Source organism: Ascidia mentula, chromosome 7 (assembly GCF_947561715.1).
Source record: "Ascidia mentula chromosome 7, kaAscMent1.1, whole genome shotgun sequence".
Taxonomy (NCBI): domain Eukaryota; kingdom Metazoa; phylum Chordata; class Ascidiacea; order Phlebobranchia; family Ascidiidae; genus Ascidia; species Ascidia mentula.
The window spans coordinates 9335805-9350689 of record NC_138572.1 but is presented as its reverse complement, the minus strand read 5'-3'; the positions used below and the strand labels follow the sequence as shown (position 1 = coordinate 9350689).

The following is a 14885-nucleotide window of genomic DNA, read 5'->3' as shown; positions in this document are numbered from 1 at the left end:
GACGAGGTATCTTCGCCCATACATGCTTGACCACCACAATTAGCTGCAAACAGAATACGTCGATTGCGAAACTGTGTACCGTTACCACATTCAACAGGACAGTCGTTAAATTTGCTCCACTGTCCCCACTGGCAGTTAACCGGGCAACATTGGGTGTTGCATCTTTGCGACTGCTCGGTTGGTCCTGCGTAAAATTCTTTGTTATAGTGTATATTAAACTTGATGCGAAATATGATAATATTCCCTGATTTGAATGAGGACGATTCATGATTTGTAATGAAAGCAATACCACACTGTAGCTTTCAGTAAATGTCGAACGAACCGGTTGGTTTGAAAGAATAGTGTAAAAAAATGACGAAATGGGCGAAAAATATACCAAAGATTTATTTGCAAACAACACATGTTGGTTCATATTTCAATTGAATTTCAATTCAATTCAGTTTATTTTCGTCGTTATCCGAAAACAATAAAAACTCGGCACAGTTAAACACGATAAATGGAACAGAAGGACCTTGGGCCGCTAAACTGACCCTTGATAGTTTTACAGTGTGTACAAAAGAAAATCAACAATCACTATGCAATTAACGAAACAAATAAAACAAAAATAATAGCAAGAATTTGTTCGTTTGTTTTATGCAGCGAACGATTGTATTTTGGTAAATCGTTGTGAATTTAAGTTTGGCGAGTGCACGCACACACGAGGAGAGCAATTAGGTAGCAGGTCGAATTTAAGTGTTGTTGTGATGTTGTGCAAAATTTCAATGTCAAAAGTTTCACTGTCAGACTTTTAAGATCTTTGATCTTTGTCATTAATTTCGTCCGGTTTTATCCCGTTGTCTTCACCGTGAGACGGATTTGTCAACTTTTCCGTCTTTGAATTTGCCAATCTTTTGTATACCTTATACAATATATTGGTTAAAAGCACTACATATCATGGCTTACAAAATTACAAGCTGTTACAGTTGGCATAAAAGGTAGTGGAATACACAATAACATAACAGAGGGCTGCATGAACCTATGTAACTTGTATATGAAAGATTTCATATTGTAGCGAGGTGTTTATTCGAGGTACAAACTAATGGAATGACACAATGGGCGAATAAACCACGAGGGACGAGAGTAAAAGAAAAAAGGCAATTTGTCCGGTTCGCTGTAGGAGCGCAAACGTAGTTAGAGAGGCCGCTACATGACCCCCCTCCAGAAACGGACATATATCAACACTGAAAACGAAGTGGAATACGAATGTTGCCACGCGTGCGCGTGTGTCTGCCTGAATGTGAAAAGTTGGGCTGGTGCTCCGGTGGGCCCAGTGATGTATGCGAGGGTTCAGGTGGAACCAGAAAAGGCGGAGTCGAAGTGTGCGAAACCGGCTCGGACAGCCCCGGGTCGGATGGCGGTGGGTGGTGCGTTGATGTCGGGGGTCGACCGCGGCGAGGAGGCACAGCCACCTGTACCGGTTGTGTGAGGTCGACATGTGCAGGCTTCACACGGTCGATGGAAACGACCTGATTGTGTCCACCAATGGCAAGCGTAAAAGTCTTGCTATTGCGATCAGGGACGCGATATGGGCCATCGTATGGCGGCGTAAGCGGGGGTCGGTGTCCATCTTTGCGTACAAAAACGTACGGGGTCGTGCTTAACGCTTGTGGGAGCATTGTGCGAACGGAACCATGGCGTGACATCGATGTCGGCACCAGTTGACGCACTGTGTCCCTCAACGATGGAATGACATCTTGAGGGGGAGGAAAGGATTGGCCGAAACGGAAGAAATCGCCGGGTACCGTTATGGTAGAACCGTAAACAAGTTCGGCCGATGATGCCTGCAGGTCTGCTTTGGGAGCAGTCCGGATGCCAAGCATAACCCACGGGAGCTGGTCTACCCAGTTGGGGCCTGCTAGCCGTGCCATTAGGGCGCTCTTCATATGCCGATGAAATCGCTCCGCAAGGCCATTAGCCTGAGGGTGAAACGCAGTTGTTCGGTGTAGTTGGATTCCCAGAAGTTGGGTGAAAACCGTCCATAACTCCGAGGTAAACTGGGGGCCGCGATCCGATGTGAGGTCGGAAGGAATCCCGAAACGAGAAACCCAATGGAACGCGAAGGCCCGTGCACACGTCAGGGTGGTTGCATCTGGCATAGGAATTGCTTCCGGCCATCTGGTAAAACGGTCAACAATGGTAAAAAGGTACCTGTTTCCCTGTGAAGGTGCGAGAGGACCGACGATATCGACGTTGATCTGTTGAAAACGTGCACGACAGGGTGGGTAGTTCGCCAGAGGCGCACGAGTGTGGCGCTGGACTTTGCCCTTTGACAGTGGATGCACTGTCTCGCCCAAAGGGTGACCTGGCGGCGTAAGCCGTGCCAAACAAACTTGGATGCGACAAGTTTGCGTGTAGACCGTATCGACGGATGCGATAGACCATGTATTATGTCAAAAATTTTGCGTTGCCATGATGTTGGAACAACTGGACGGGGTGAGCCGGACGAGACGTCACAGAGGATGGTGGTCCCGGATTGATCGAGCTGTATGTCCTCTAGTTTAAGGTTAGTGACAGCAGTGCGATACGCTTGAACTTCGGGAGAGGACTGAGCGGCTGCCAATGACGAATAATCCAAATCCAGAGGTAGTCGAACAGCATCAATGGAACCGCGCGAGAGTGCGTCGGCAACGTGGTTTTGCTTGCCTGCGATGTGTCACACGTCTGTGGTAAACTCTGAAATCGCGGTTAAATGACATTGTTGGCGCAATGACCATGGAGCTGACACTTTAGTAAAAGCAAAAGTCAAAGGTTTGTGATCCGTGTAAGCGGTAAACACGCGACCTTCCAGAAAATATCGAAAGTGACGAATGGCAAGGTGCAAGGCGAGTAGTTCTCTGTCGAAGGCACTGTATTTCTGCTCGGGTGGTCGTAAACGTTTGCTGAAAAAGGCCAGTGGGCGCCAGGCATTGTCAATAAATTGTTGGAGGACAGCTCCAATGGAGTGCTGTGACGCATCGGTAGTTACAGCGGTCGGCGCATCGGGTAAAGGGTGGTGCAACAGTGTGGCACGGGCTAGGGCGACTTTTCCCTCTGAGAAAGCCGAATTTAGCTTGTCACTCCAAATCAACTTTGTAGGATTGCCCGAAAGTGAATCGTAGATTGGTGACATTATGCGTGCAGCCCCAGGAATAAAACGATGGTAAAAGTTTACCATACCTGCGAATTCTTGGAGTCCTTTGATAGTAGTAGGGCGAGGGAAATTCTGAATGGCTTCAACCTTGTTGGGAAGAGGTCGTGCACCGTTGGTGTCAACCCGATGTCCCAGAAAATCAATTTTGGATACTCCAAACTGGCATTTGCCGAGGTTAATGACGAGGCCATGATCTGAAAGCTGCTTAAAAAGGCGTTTTAAATGGTCGTAGTGCTCAGAGAGGGAGTTGCTTGCGACGAGTATGTCATCTAGGTAGACGAACACAAAATCCAAGGATTGACATACCGTGTCCATAAGTCGCTGGAAGGCTTGTGCCGCGTTTTTCAAACCAAAGGGCATGCGAAGAAATTCGAAAAGGCCAAAAGGCGTGATAACCGCCGTTTTCGCAATATCATCCGGTGCCACAGGAACTTGGTGATAGCCGCGAACAAGGTCAATTTTGGAGAAAACTCGACATCCGGCCAAACGAGCCGAAAAATCTTGGATGTGGGGGATAGCGTAACGATCAGGCTGGGTAGCAGCGTTAAGACGGCGGTAATCGCCGCATGGGCGCCACCCACCGGACGACTTTGGTACCATGTGCAGGGGCGAAGCCCATGGACTGGATGAGCGTCTAATAATTCCCAGTTGTAGCATGTTGTGAAATTCCTTCTTAGCGCGGGCGAGCTTTTCGGGAGGAAGTCGTCGAGCGCGAGAGTGCACGGGTGGTCCGCTGGTGGGGATGAAATGCTGAACTCCATGCTTAGGAAGCGACTGCGAGAAATGGGGAGAAGCTATCCCTGGAAATTCAGCCAACATTCGAGCATAGACCGATGTGCCTGCGGAAATGGCGTTGAGGTGGGGAGCCGATTGCGCTGCTTTGCCCAGCCTGCTTTGCCCACTCGTGGCTGAGCTGTCCAAAACAAAGGTAGCTTGATGGCTACAGCGTTCTCTGAGTTTGCGGTTTCATTCATAATGCAAAAAAACGTTTTTGCACGCTCGGGGTCACCAAATGTAGCGAGGTGTTTATTCGAGGTACAAACTAATGGAATGACACAATGGGCGAATAAACCACGAGGGACGAGAGTAAAAGAAAAAAGGCAATTTGTCCGGTTCGCTGTAGGAGCGCAAACGTAGTTAGAGAGGCCGCATAGAAATCGTAATTTATGATAATATAAAATGTGTAAATATGCAATTAAGTCGTTTAAATCTTGTGATTTAACCACTATTTAATTTGAGCAAATCAATGGACCATTAAACAAATCCGAACAATCATTATCCATACAAATTCTAGTACCTGCACGGCAGCAAATAAAGCAGTAGGTCCGCCACGTTTCCTGAAAGCACGTAAAGCGCCAACATTTCAATTCTGGTTCTGCCAGGCGCTAATGGTACTTTGTTTTTCTCCTTCATTCTCGACGCAAAGTTTGGCGGAAGTTCTAAACCGAAAGTTTGTCACATGCCAGTTGGGAGTGAATCCAATACGAATGTTGCTACAACAACATATGATTCACGTCAGTTTGCAAGCAACATACGTGTAGGTCAATATTTAACTAAGTTTGATCATTTTAAACAAGGTTGTAATAGGTTGTTTTTAAGTTTTTTGAACATTTGTAAAGCAAAATTGAACATTTGTAAAGCATACCAACCAATGGTAAATATATGCGTGTAACACAATTGAATTAATCATCAATGTTGTTTGATTTGTACTTGTACCGTCTCTAGAAAATTTTAAATCAATTTACATTATAGGATTATGTTTGCGTTGATCCCTAAATTTTAACGTTAATGCCAAATTATTCAAATACCTAAATAAAATTTGCAAAGTAATTCTTACCAATGCAGTTTCCATCCTGGTGGCCCATGTAGGAAGGACAAGTACATTGAAAACTACCGACTGTGTTTTGACATTCCATGTAATCACCGGTGCAAGGTTTCTTCTCTGGGTCGCTACATTCGTCAATGTCTTAAAGCTAAAAGCGGTTGAATAAATCTTAACAGAACATAGCCAGCAAAACCTTAATATACTTTTTTGAAAATGAATGGTGGTATGTTTACATAACGGATAGTACTTGCTTACAGTGATAACGTAATATATTTTTCTTGATGAAAGAACAAACGCAAACTAAACTTAACGCAGGAGGAACAGCAAAAGTATATTCGCTTATCACACACAAAATTAACCCATCAAAATATCTAAATGTCGTGAATAACGATTTCAATCTTTCGACTACCGACGACGCACTCAACCAAATTTTGTGACGATGCGCCTAAAGTTGGTCGGATTGCTTCATCTTGAGAGCCGGAATGTTACAGAGAATATTGGTAAACTAACTTGAACAGCATGACGAGGGTCGCACGTTCCTGAAAAATAATTGGTGCAGTTATTCCTATACAGCTCTCAAGGACATGGTGGCATTTGGTTTCCACTGTATACACAGAAATATCGGCTCTTCTGCGTACCAAAAATGTCATTCACACTCATCAGTACCATGTTTGCCATCGGCACTACATATTTTCATATTCGCTCTAGTGCGGATGGTTCTACAGTGTGAAAAGCAGTGGCCCAGCGTGTTGACAGGGCGATCGCTTCGTTAATGCTTGATTTTACATCATGTGACGACAAACGGTAATTGTAACCAGTTTTGCAACGCGAAAATTGCGCAGTACTTTATCTTAATCTAGTTGATAAACAACGGTATATTTGTTATAATTTCGGTTGTTTTTTGGTGCCAAAATTATTCAAGTGCAAATACAATAAGTAGTATATAGGTGACCACTAGGAGGCGATAGTGATACAAAGAGGTTTGTCTGTTCTTGGTCATTGTGTTGCTAAGCTACGATAAACACATTTCCCAAACTTTTTGTGCTTTCATGTTATTTAGAACTTCTGTACTATTGACATTTTATCAGGAATCACATTTTTTTTATAGTTCTTTTTGTAAAAAAGTCCTATATTGCCTATCCAGGAAAGAAAATTCGTTTTAAACAATGAAAATTTTAACAAAATACATTTTTTATTTACCTGGGCACCACACAAAGTTTGTGCAACATGCTCCAAAATTACATTGGTCTAACACGTCGAATATAAAACCATTTGCACAAAAACCACAAGTCGCAGTAAATCCGGGCGAGGGAGCCAGCACAGAATTATTTCGTGTGTATGTGAGGGAGAGAACGAAACGTGATTGAGCAAATTTTTTATCCAATAAATTCTGCGACAAATCCTTCCCTCCATAAGCGCCTGTACATTGTTTACTGCGTGCACTTTGTAGTTTATTCGGTGATAATGGTCAACAAATGCTTCCCTCCATCAAATTGTGCGTCATATCTTTCCCTCTTCCCTCTATTATTATTCTTTCTTATGTATGATTTTACGGGTTCAGCACTGTTTGCACATGTATTTATGTTTTATTGTGTCTTCTGATTGTTTCTCTCCCTAGGGAGTGCAATTTTCCTCCGTCCCTCTGTTTAGTGTACATCGTCCCTCCGTCCATCCTTCCCTCCTTTTAGTGTTGCCCTTTTGCAAAGCTTTGTTGTTATAAAGTTTATTATAGGAAGGTTTTTAGTTATCTGTGTTTGCATATGCCTGTTGGTGATAGCAAGTACTTTGACATTTTGATCGGATCTAAGTTTCAGTGTTTGCTTAGATTGCTTACAGCACTTGATTGTATTAAAAATTTACAAACGAAAATAACAAAAACGGTTTTCGCCGAAATGTTATTCTGTAAAATCTGGGTGTCGACACATTTCAACCTTTGTTAAACGTAGTTGTGATATTGTTGGTCAAACTTGTGTCGTAAAACGTAAGAATAACGGAACATATAATTAGAGTACAGGTATTCAACATACTATTGTAGAGGCGTATTCGAATAAAACGACGATGCGATTCCATTCCTTGTAAATGGACCTGGGAAAGCTGCTTCATTGCATCCGGAAATTGTAAAAACAATTGACTACTTAACGGCTGTTTTCAATCACCAAACGTGTTCGCTTAGGGTTTTCATCATATTAGTTATGTTGTATTTGTTAACAAAAACATTTTCTCTGCTCGCTTGTGTTTCGTGTTTTTTTGATTCAATTATTAACCTGCTGAGAGCAGGTCTGTCTATTTTTTGTCTGTTTAAGCAGTCTGAACAAATAACAGGCAATGTCGAAAAGATATGATATTCGCACATTTTTGATGACATCAGTCGTGTTACTTTTGGGCTCCCATATAGGAAAATATTGTTTGTCCAAACGATAGTAATTACGCCAAGCCGGGCTATTGTGCCAATACAACGAGCATTGGGTTGTAAACCTGAAGAAATATTTCATTTGAGGTTGTGTAAACGTTAAGCGCAGTCCTTTTGCCGTTTTGCATCGGTTTAGTTTCTACAATCTGTTTAATCACTCTGCATGGGATGCCAACAATCCTGCAATAAATATAAGCGCATGATTTCTGATGGTTTGTGGAAGGACAAGAAATTTGTAAATCCGCAAAACTTTTAAAGTTTACAAGATATTGTTTATACGTTTTAAGCACACACTCTTATCGACAAATTTGGCTTCGAAGTAACGTTCAGCGATAAATGACCTTGAAGAACGAGTAGGGGTCATCTGAGAGCGAAGTTTGTGCCTTTTTGAAACAAAATCACATACTTGCGGTTTCGCTGCCGCAAAACTAGGTGAAACTGAAAATTTCGACTCTCCAAACGTAGGCAAAATTTCTCAAACGTCGAAACTTCCTTCACGGTGAATGTGGAAACTCCAAGATTGAATCAATCTGTGCGTTCTGTGGTACAGTGACGTAATACAGTCTCTGGGAAAGTTTTTGTCCACGCACTAGCAAATATATTAAGGCAGAAGTGAGAAAAAAGCTCCATTTCCTTAATCGACCCCAATGTTTTCGATTGGCACGAGATTGCAAAAAATTTTTAGCAATCCATCACGCTCATGGCATGACTCATTGGCGCATGTCATGACTCATTGGTATTTAAAATAAACCTTCGTAACGTGATGAGTTTACAATTGGGTGAGAGTGCAGCAAAGGACCAACTTTACAAAGCCTCTACTGTAGTTTCTGGAAGGTCGTTATGCTCGCTTTGAAAGTTCTTTGCTTTTTTTTTTGCTTTTTGGCATTTATTAACAATGGAACCTCATGGTAAGATTGTTTTTTATTTGTTGAACAAGATATTTAATAATATTCTGAATATCTGCAAACTGAAAATTTTTTTAATTCGTATCAAAATCAAAATTTGCACCATAGTTAACCACGCCACTTGTTTATATCAAATTACTGCTACATTTTTCCAAAAATAAACAGTGGTGATTAGACAAGTCGAAGTTTGTTTTAGAAAGTATTTGATCACACGCACAAACAAAGATAAAAAACCTATCCATTGCATTCAATCTTGCAGGAGGCGTCGACGAAGACGAAGATGCGACTCCACGCCTTGCCAGTGGACCTGGGGAGGCTGTTCACTGACTTGTGGAAGAGGAACCCAATCTCCCCGAGTAACACGAAGACAAGGAAGTTGTGGCGCATGCAATTTACCCGGCGCGAGGCCGTGCAACACTCAATGTTGTCCAGGTTTGTGTGTATCTTTCTGTGTGTATGTTTTGATTTTCAAAGTAAAAAGAAACAAATTAGGAGCAAGACGAACATTTCCAACACTACGCCTTTTACATTTTACACAACAGTGGTTACAGTGGTTAGTTGTTTTCGAATATTTCCTACTGTCAATAAATTTTCTGCATGCTTTTGTACGGCCTTTAAATACACTTTTCACATGAATTTTTCACACAAAGATACTTCTGTACACAGTCACCTGCGTTTGGGGATCGTGGGGAAATTGGGGGAAATGCTCAACAACATGCGGAAACGGAACCAGAACACGAAGTCGCGGACACAGCAGGAGGGCTAGTTGTGGAGGCAGTGGTTGCTCTGGGCCTTCAACTTCGTCGCAAAAGTGCGATATAGGATGCTGCCCAGTAAATTGCGCCTGGGGTGTTTGGGGAAACTACGGATCCTGCTCTGCTAACTGCGATGGTGGAACACAATCAAGGTCCCGTTCTAAAACCAGATCTCATTCTTGCGGAGGTTCTTGTTCTGGCTCTTCAGCCTCGTCTCGCCCGTGCAATACTCACCATTGCCCCATAAATTGTCTTTGGAGTTCGTGGGGTAAGTTTGGAAGCTGTTCCATAGGTTGTGGTGGAGGAAAACAGACGAGGTCAAGGAGCATTGCAACTAACGCTCAGCACGGTGGTGTTGCTTGTTCCGGATCGGTTTCTTCCTCAAGAGATTGCAACACACAACCTTGTCCGATTGATTGTCTCTGGAGCGACTGGGGCGGATTTGATTCGTGTTCCCTTCCATGTGGCGTAGGAACACAGCGACGATCAAGGAGTGTCACTGTTGAAGCTCAGCACGGAGGTGCGACTTGTTCCGGATCAGCCTCTTCCTCAAGAAATTGCAACACACAACCTTGTCCTATTGATTGTAGCTGGAGCGCCTGGAGCGGATATGAGTCATGTTCTCTTCCATGTGGCGGTGGAACGCAGCGAAGATCACGGAGTGTCACTGTTAAAGCTCAGCACGGAGGGGCAGAATGTTCAGGGTCTTCAACAAACTCACGAATTTGTAACTCTCAGCCATGTCCAATTAATTGTCGCTGGAATTCGTGGGGAGAATATGGTGGTTGCTCTCTCACATGTGGAAGTGGAACACAGGCAAGGACAAGGAGTGTTGCTGTACAATCCCAACACGGTGGCACTCCCTGCAGTGGTTCGACAACGTCATCGCGTACTTGCAACAGCCATCCGTGTCCTATAGACTGCGAGCTTGGAAACTGGAGCAAGTTTGGAGTTTGCTCTGCTGATTGTGGCATAGGTGGTCAGACACGCACACGCGAAGTTACCGTAATCGCGCAACACGGGGGAATAGCCTGCACTGGATCAAAGACCGATACAAGAAGTTGCAACACACATCCGTGCCCCATACATTGTACGTGGGGACCGTGGAGTGAATTTGGGGCTGTACGGTGAGTTGTGGTGGAGGAAATGAGAGTAAAACAAGGTCGGTATTGGTAAATGCTCTGCATGGTGGCATTCCTTGCCCTGGCTCTTCGTCGTTTATCCAATCCTGTAATACTCAGCCTTGCCCTGTTGATTGTTTATGGGGAGAATGGAGTGATTACAGCCAATGTTCTGTGAGTTGTGGTGGGGGAACTCAAACGAAATCTCGGAATATCTTTCGAAATTTAATGCACGGCGGATCAAATTGTACAGGACCTAGTGATCAGACTCAAACTTGCAACACCCAATGTTGTCCAGTTGACTGCCAGTGGGGACAGTGGAGCAAATTTAATGATTGTCCAGTCAACTGTGGGAGTGGTACACAGTTTCGCAATCGTCAGTTTCTGGTCGCAGCTGATTGTGGTGGGCAAGCATGCATGGGCGAAGATACCTCGTCACAATTCTGTAACACTCATTGTTGTCCCGTCGATTGTCAATGGGGAAAGTGGAGCTACTTCGGCGAGTGTTCTGTCCAATGCGGTGGAGGCGAAAAACACCGTCAACGCCAAATTTCCATGGAGCTCGCGTGTGGGGGAAAATCCTGCAATGGTTCTGATATTGACTCAACACCGTGTAACACACACCCATGTCCTGTGGATTGTGTCTGGGGTAACTGGGGTGTGTGGGGTAACTGCAATGTTACCTGCGGTGGTGGATCTAGGTTAAGATCAAGAGAGGTTGACCTAAAACCTCAGTATGGGGGATTCGAATGTGAAGGCCATTCAGATGAGTCAGAGTAAGTATTTATTTAAACGAAATGCAAGAAGTTTTTGTCATATTTCTAAGTGGGAAGGTGGTGATTTGCCAACAACATAATATAATTTCGTGTTGACACCAGATATCACTAAACATGTTTCTTTCCCAGTCGCTAAATTCCCCGTTCCTAATTCGCTAAATCTAGTAAAGTTCATTGCTCATTGCTTCTTTCTACAACTATAAACAATTATTTGCAGAATCTGCAATCAAAATTGTTGCCCAGTCGACTGTGTCTGGACCAATTGGAGTGTTTGGACAATGCCCAAAACGTGCGAAAACGGTTGGTTGTGCTTCGGTGTGCTTCCTAGTATCTACTAAAAATATACCTAATAAAATATTTTGTTTAAAGGAACACAATCAAGGTTTAGAAATGTCAGCGTGACGCAAACTTGCGGTGGTTCTCCTTGCAATGGCAGCTTCACGGAAGAAAGAACGTGCAATGATGTTTGCTGTCCTGCAGATTGTGTGTGGGGCCAATGGTTAGCTTGGGGAGAGTAAGTAATGGTTTTGGTTGCTGTACCATCTAATTGATACCATAATGATTCGTTTTTCCCCGAAGCCGAAGTTTGACACAGCATTGTTACATAGGATGTATAAAATAACTGTAATGAAGTTGAAGTTATGCTAAAAACTGGATGATAATTTTTCCAGGTGCAGCAAAACTTGCGGCACTGGCTTGAAGGTACGGGAAAGAGATATTCACTTGAACATGACTTGCAACGGAGAGGATTGCATTGGTGATAACTTGGAGGAAAGAGAATGCAACTCTCAGTGTTGCCAAGGTATGCTGTCTCGGAATATTTAAATGGCAGTTCAGAATCTCGTTCTAAATGCTTAGCAATTAAACATGTTCACTCTTGTTTTGAAGATATGACCATTGACGTGATACGATTTTCTGTGTGATTGACTAGTCCGATTATTGTAACTTAATTAACCACCTCGCTTTAAAACATCTGCTGGGCAAATTTTTGTTTAGTCGATTGCATTGTATCGGATTGGGAAAACTGGAGCGTTTGTCCACAAACATGCGGTGTGACGAACAACAAGGTGAGGAACAGATCAGTGATCACTAATAACACGTGTGGAGGGGAGGAGTGTCCGACCCTGCAGGAAGTCGAGGGTTGTGAAGTGATTTGTTACAATGGAGCCATTGCGAATGCTACAGGTTGTTTATGTCAACCAGGGTGGAGGGGTCTGTGTTGTAACAAAGGTAAATTATTTAATCTAGGCATTGAGCCAACTGGCAAAATACATCTTCGAGGGTTTGAATACAAAAATATTTCTGAAAATAGAATTTTGCAATGATTTGTAACTAATACCATATGGAACAAACAAACATGTTCGGTCATTGCAATGAAGAGTGCTGAAGAATAGGGCATACATTTGGCTAAATAAAGGCTAGTGGATCAATGCAATCGTGCAATTGACAGAATTGCTTTGGCAGACGTTGACGAATGCAGCCATCCAGGAAGTAGTTCATGCCCAACCAGCTCAATCTGCACCAACACAAATGGAAGTTACCGCTGCAATTGCGAGCCTGGATATACGAAAAACAACAACTTGGAATGTGAAAGTAGGATTTTGGCTTGTGTTCCAATACTTTAAAGGAAGGGTCTAAACCTATTGAACTTATATAAAACAACAAGTCTTTTTACAGTTTGTTGTTTGGTTTCTTAGAAATTTAGAGCGTTGTTTGTGCTATGCGCGATAAATAAAATGACATTTTTTTGTAAGCTACAAAGTGGTTTATTAAGGTTTTGCTAGTTGAAATTAGTTAACATTTAGTCATCCGCTTCTGGTTTAAGATATTAAGAAAAAGAAAGAACCGTCATCGTCTGGCGGAACCAGAATTGAAATGTTGGCGCTTTACGTGCTTTCAGGAAGCGCGGCGGTCCTACTGCTCGTATTTGTTGCAGTGAAGGTAAAAAAGCATTTTTAATTCGGCAGAATGATTGTGCGGATTTCTTTAAGAGTTAATTGATTTACGCAAATTAAATATTGGGTAAATCACAAGGATTAAATCTTAATTTTAGAGTTACATATTTTAGCAAATTTCTATTGATGAAATCTTGCATATATATAGTTGCCAAATGTTGTAATTTTGTAGGCCAGAGTAATTTAGTGCTTTTAATCAATATATTGTATAAGGTGTACAAAAGATGGGCAAATTCAAAGACCGAAAGTTTGACAAATCCGTCTCACGATGAAGACAACGCGATAAAGCCGGACGAAATTTATGACAAAGATCTTTAACGTCAGACTGTGACACTTTTGACATTGAAATATGACCTAACATGTGCTGTTTACAAATAAAGCTTTGGTATATTGTCGTCTATTTCGTCGTCGGGAAATGTAACCCACAGAATTCTAGAAGTAACTCAGGCACAAAGCTTGAAAGTCAACATCCTGGAAATTTTTCTTTGTAAAAAAGGTGGCTCATCAGGCACCCAGCTAGACCAAGTGCTGTTCGAAAATTTTTTGGCAAGTCGGAGTAGAAGTATATGAGCAACAGTAATGCTAAATTTCAAAGCAGTTTACGTTTACATTTGCTTTCCGTCCATATTCAAGGTTTTTCATGGTATGTCTTTTATCGTTTGAAATCGATGGTTAAAAACTTTAATCAAAGTTTGACAAGTGTTTGAATTACTATTTAGACTTGCACTTCAAACGTTAAAAATGGCAAGATATTCAGAAAGCTACCATTCGTTTAAAACTATAAAGTAAAATTCGATGCAATAAACCTAGGACGCTATATAAAGGACTGTGGTTCCTTAATTTGGCCAGAATTTAGTTCTGTACTGAGCATTGTCTTCCCACCTGCAACACCAACCTATATCAGGATCATAAATTAAAATAATCTTAAACGTTTTGTTTTAAATTATTTACGCAATATGTTGCTAACACAAATTTACCAAAGCACCAAACCATGAGCATTTCATCAACTATTACAGGTGGCGTCAAACGTCTGGGATATGAGACAAAACAAGGGGATTTGAAAAGTGGCAAACACTGTAGCCTACGATGCAAGCGATAGTTGTCAATATATAATGTTTAATATTCTACACGTGGTGTGGACGTAATGACTATACTCAGCATTTGTTGAACTATTTTGTTAAACAATGGCAATCCTATGTAGGTTTATCGTTGTCTAGAAGTCTGTTATACATTTGTGTTCCAGTCGACAGTGTTTGGAGCTCTTGGAATAGTTGAGGACAATGCTCCAAGACCTGTGGATGGGGAACACAGACATGGACCTGTATTAGAACCCGATCCTCTTCTTCCGTGTCAGATATTGCACTGAATCTTGAGATTCGTCGCAAAGCTGTAAAACGAGCTGCTTTCCAGTCGACTGTGTGGCGTTCTTTGTTCAGCGTTGGAGCATGCTCATTAAGTTGCGGCGGAGAACACAGCTATGACATCGAATGAAACTGACATAGGAATCCTGTAGGGGCTATTGTTTTAGCTTTCCATGTTCCTATTATTCGTGCAATACGCGTCCGATTCCTATAGAGTTTGGTAGTTGTCCAGCAACCTGTAGTGGGGGAAAGAAATGGAGAACAAGGAATGTGGATGTCAAAACTGCATCCAAAATTGCCAAAAATGCCAAAAAAATTGCAAATTTAATATGTGAGGTAGATGTGGTTTAGATCGAGTTGTTGATGCCACAATGACCCATCCAAACAAATTTCTTTGTGTGCTCATGGGTTTCTTTTGCGACTTGAGAATTAAATGGATGACTTTGAATTGCCGCTTTTTGTAAACAAAAATAATAAACAATTTAACCTCAGCTTGGACATCGGCCAAATATAAATGCAACGGATCTTGTACATAGAAATTCAAGAACCTGAGCAGTTGGAAAATACCTCAGCAGAGCAGTCCAACCGCAAGCGGTGGTCACAGAATG

At 42.4% G+C, this 14885-nt stretch overlaps 1 pseudogene across 1 annotated transcript; it reads left to right on the top strand.

Annotated features, from left to right (window-relative positions):
• Positions 1-8191: 8191 nt before the first annotated feature.
• Positions 8192-13266, top strand: LOC145908014 (SCO-spondin-like; annotated as a pseudogene). Its single transcript, XR_014402911.1, has 10 exons — positions 8192-8312; positions 8569-8741; positions 8976-10961; positions 11179-11261; positions 11331-11475; positions 11633-11763; positions 11958-12191; positions 12426-12554; positions 12787-12902; positions 13130-13266. The product of XR_014402911.1 is annotated as an SCO-spondin-like (transcript).
• Positions 13267-14885: the final 1619 nt, after the last annotated feature.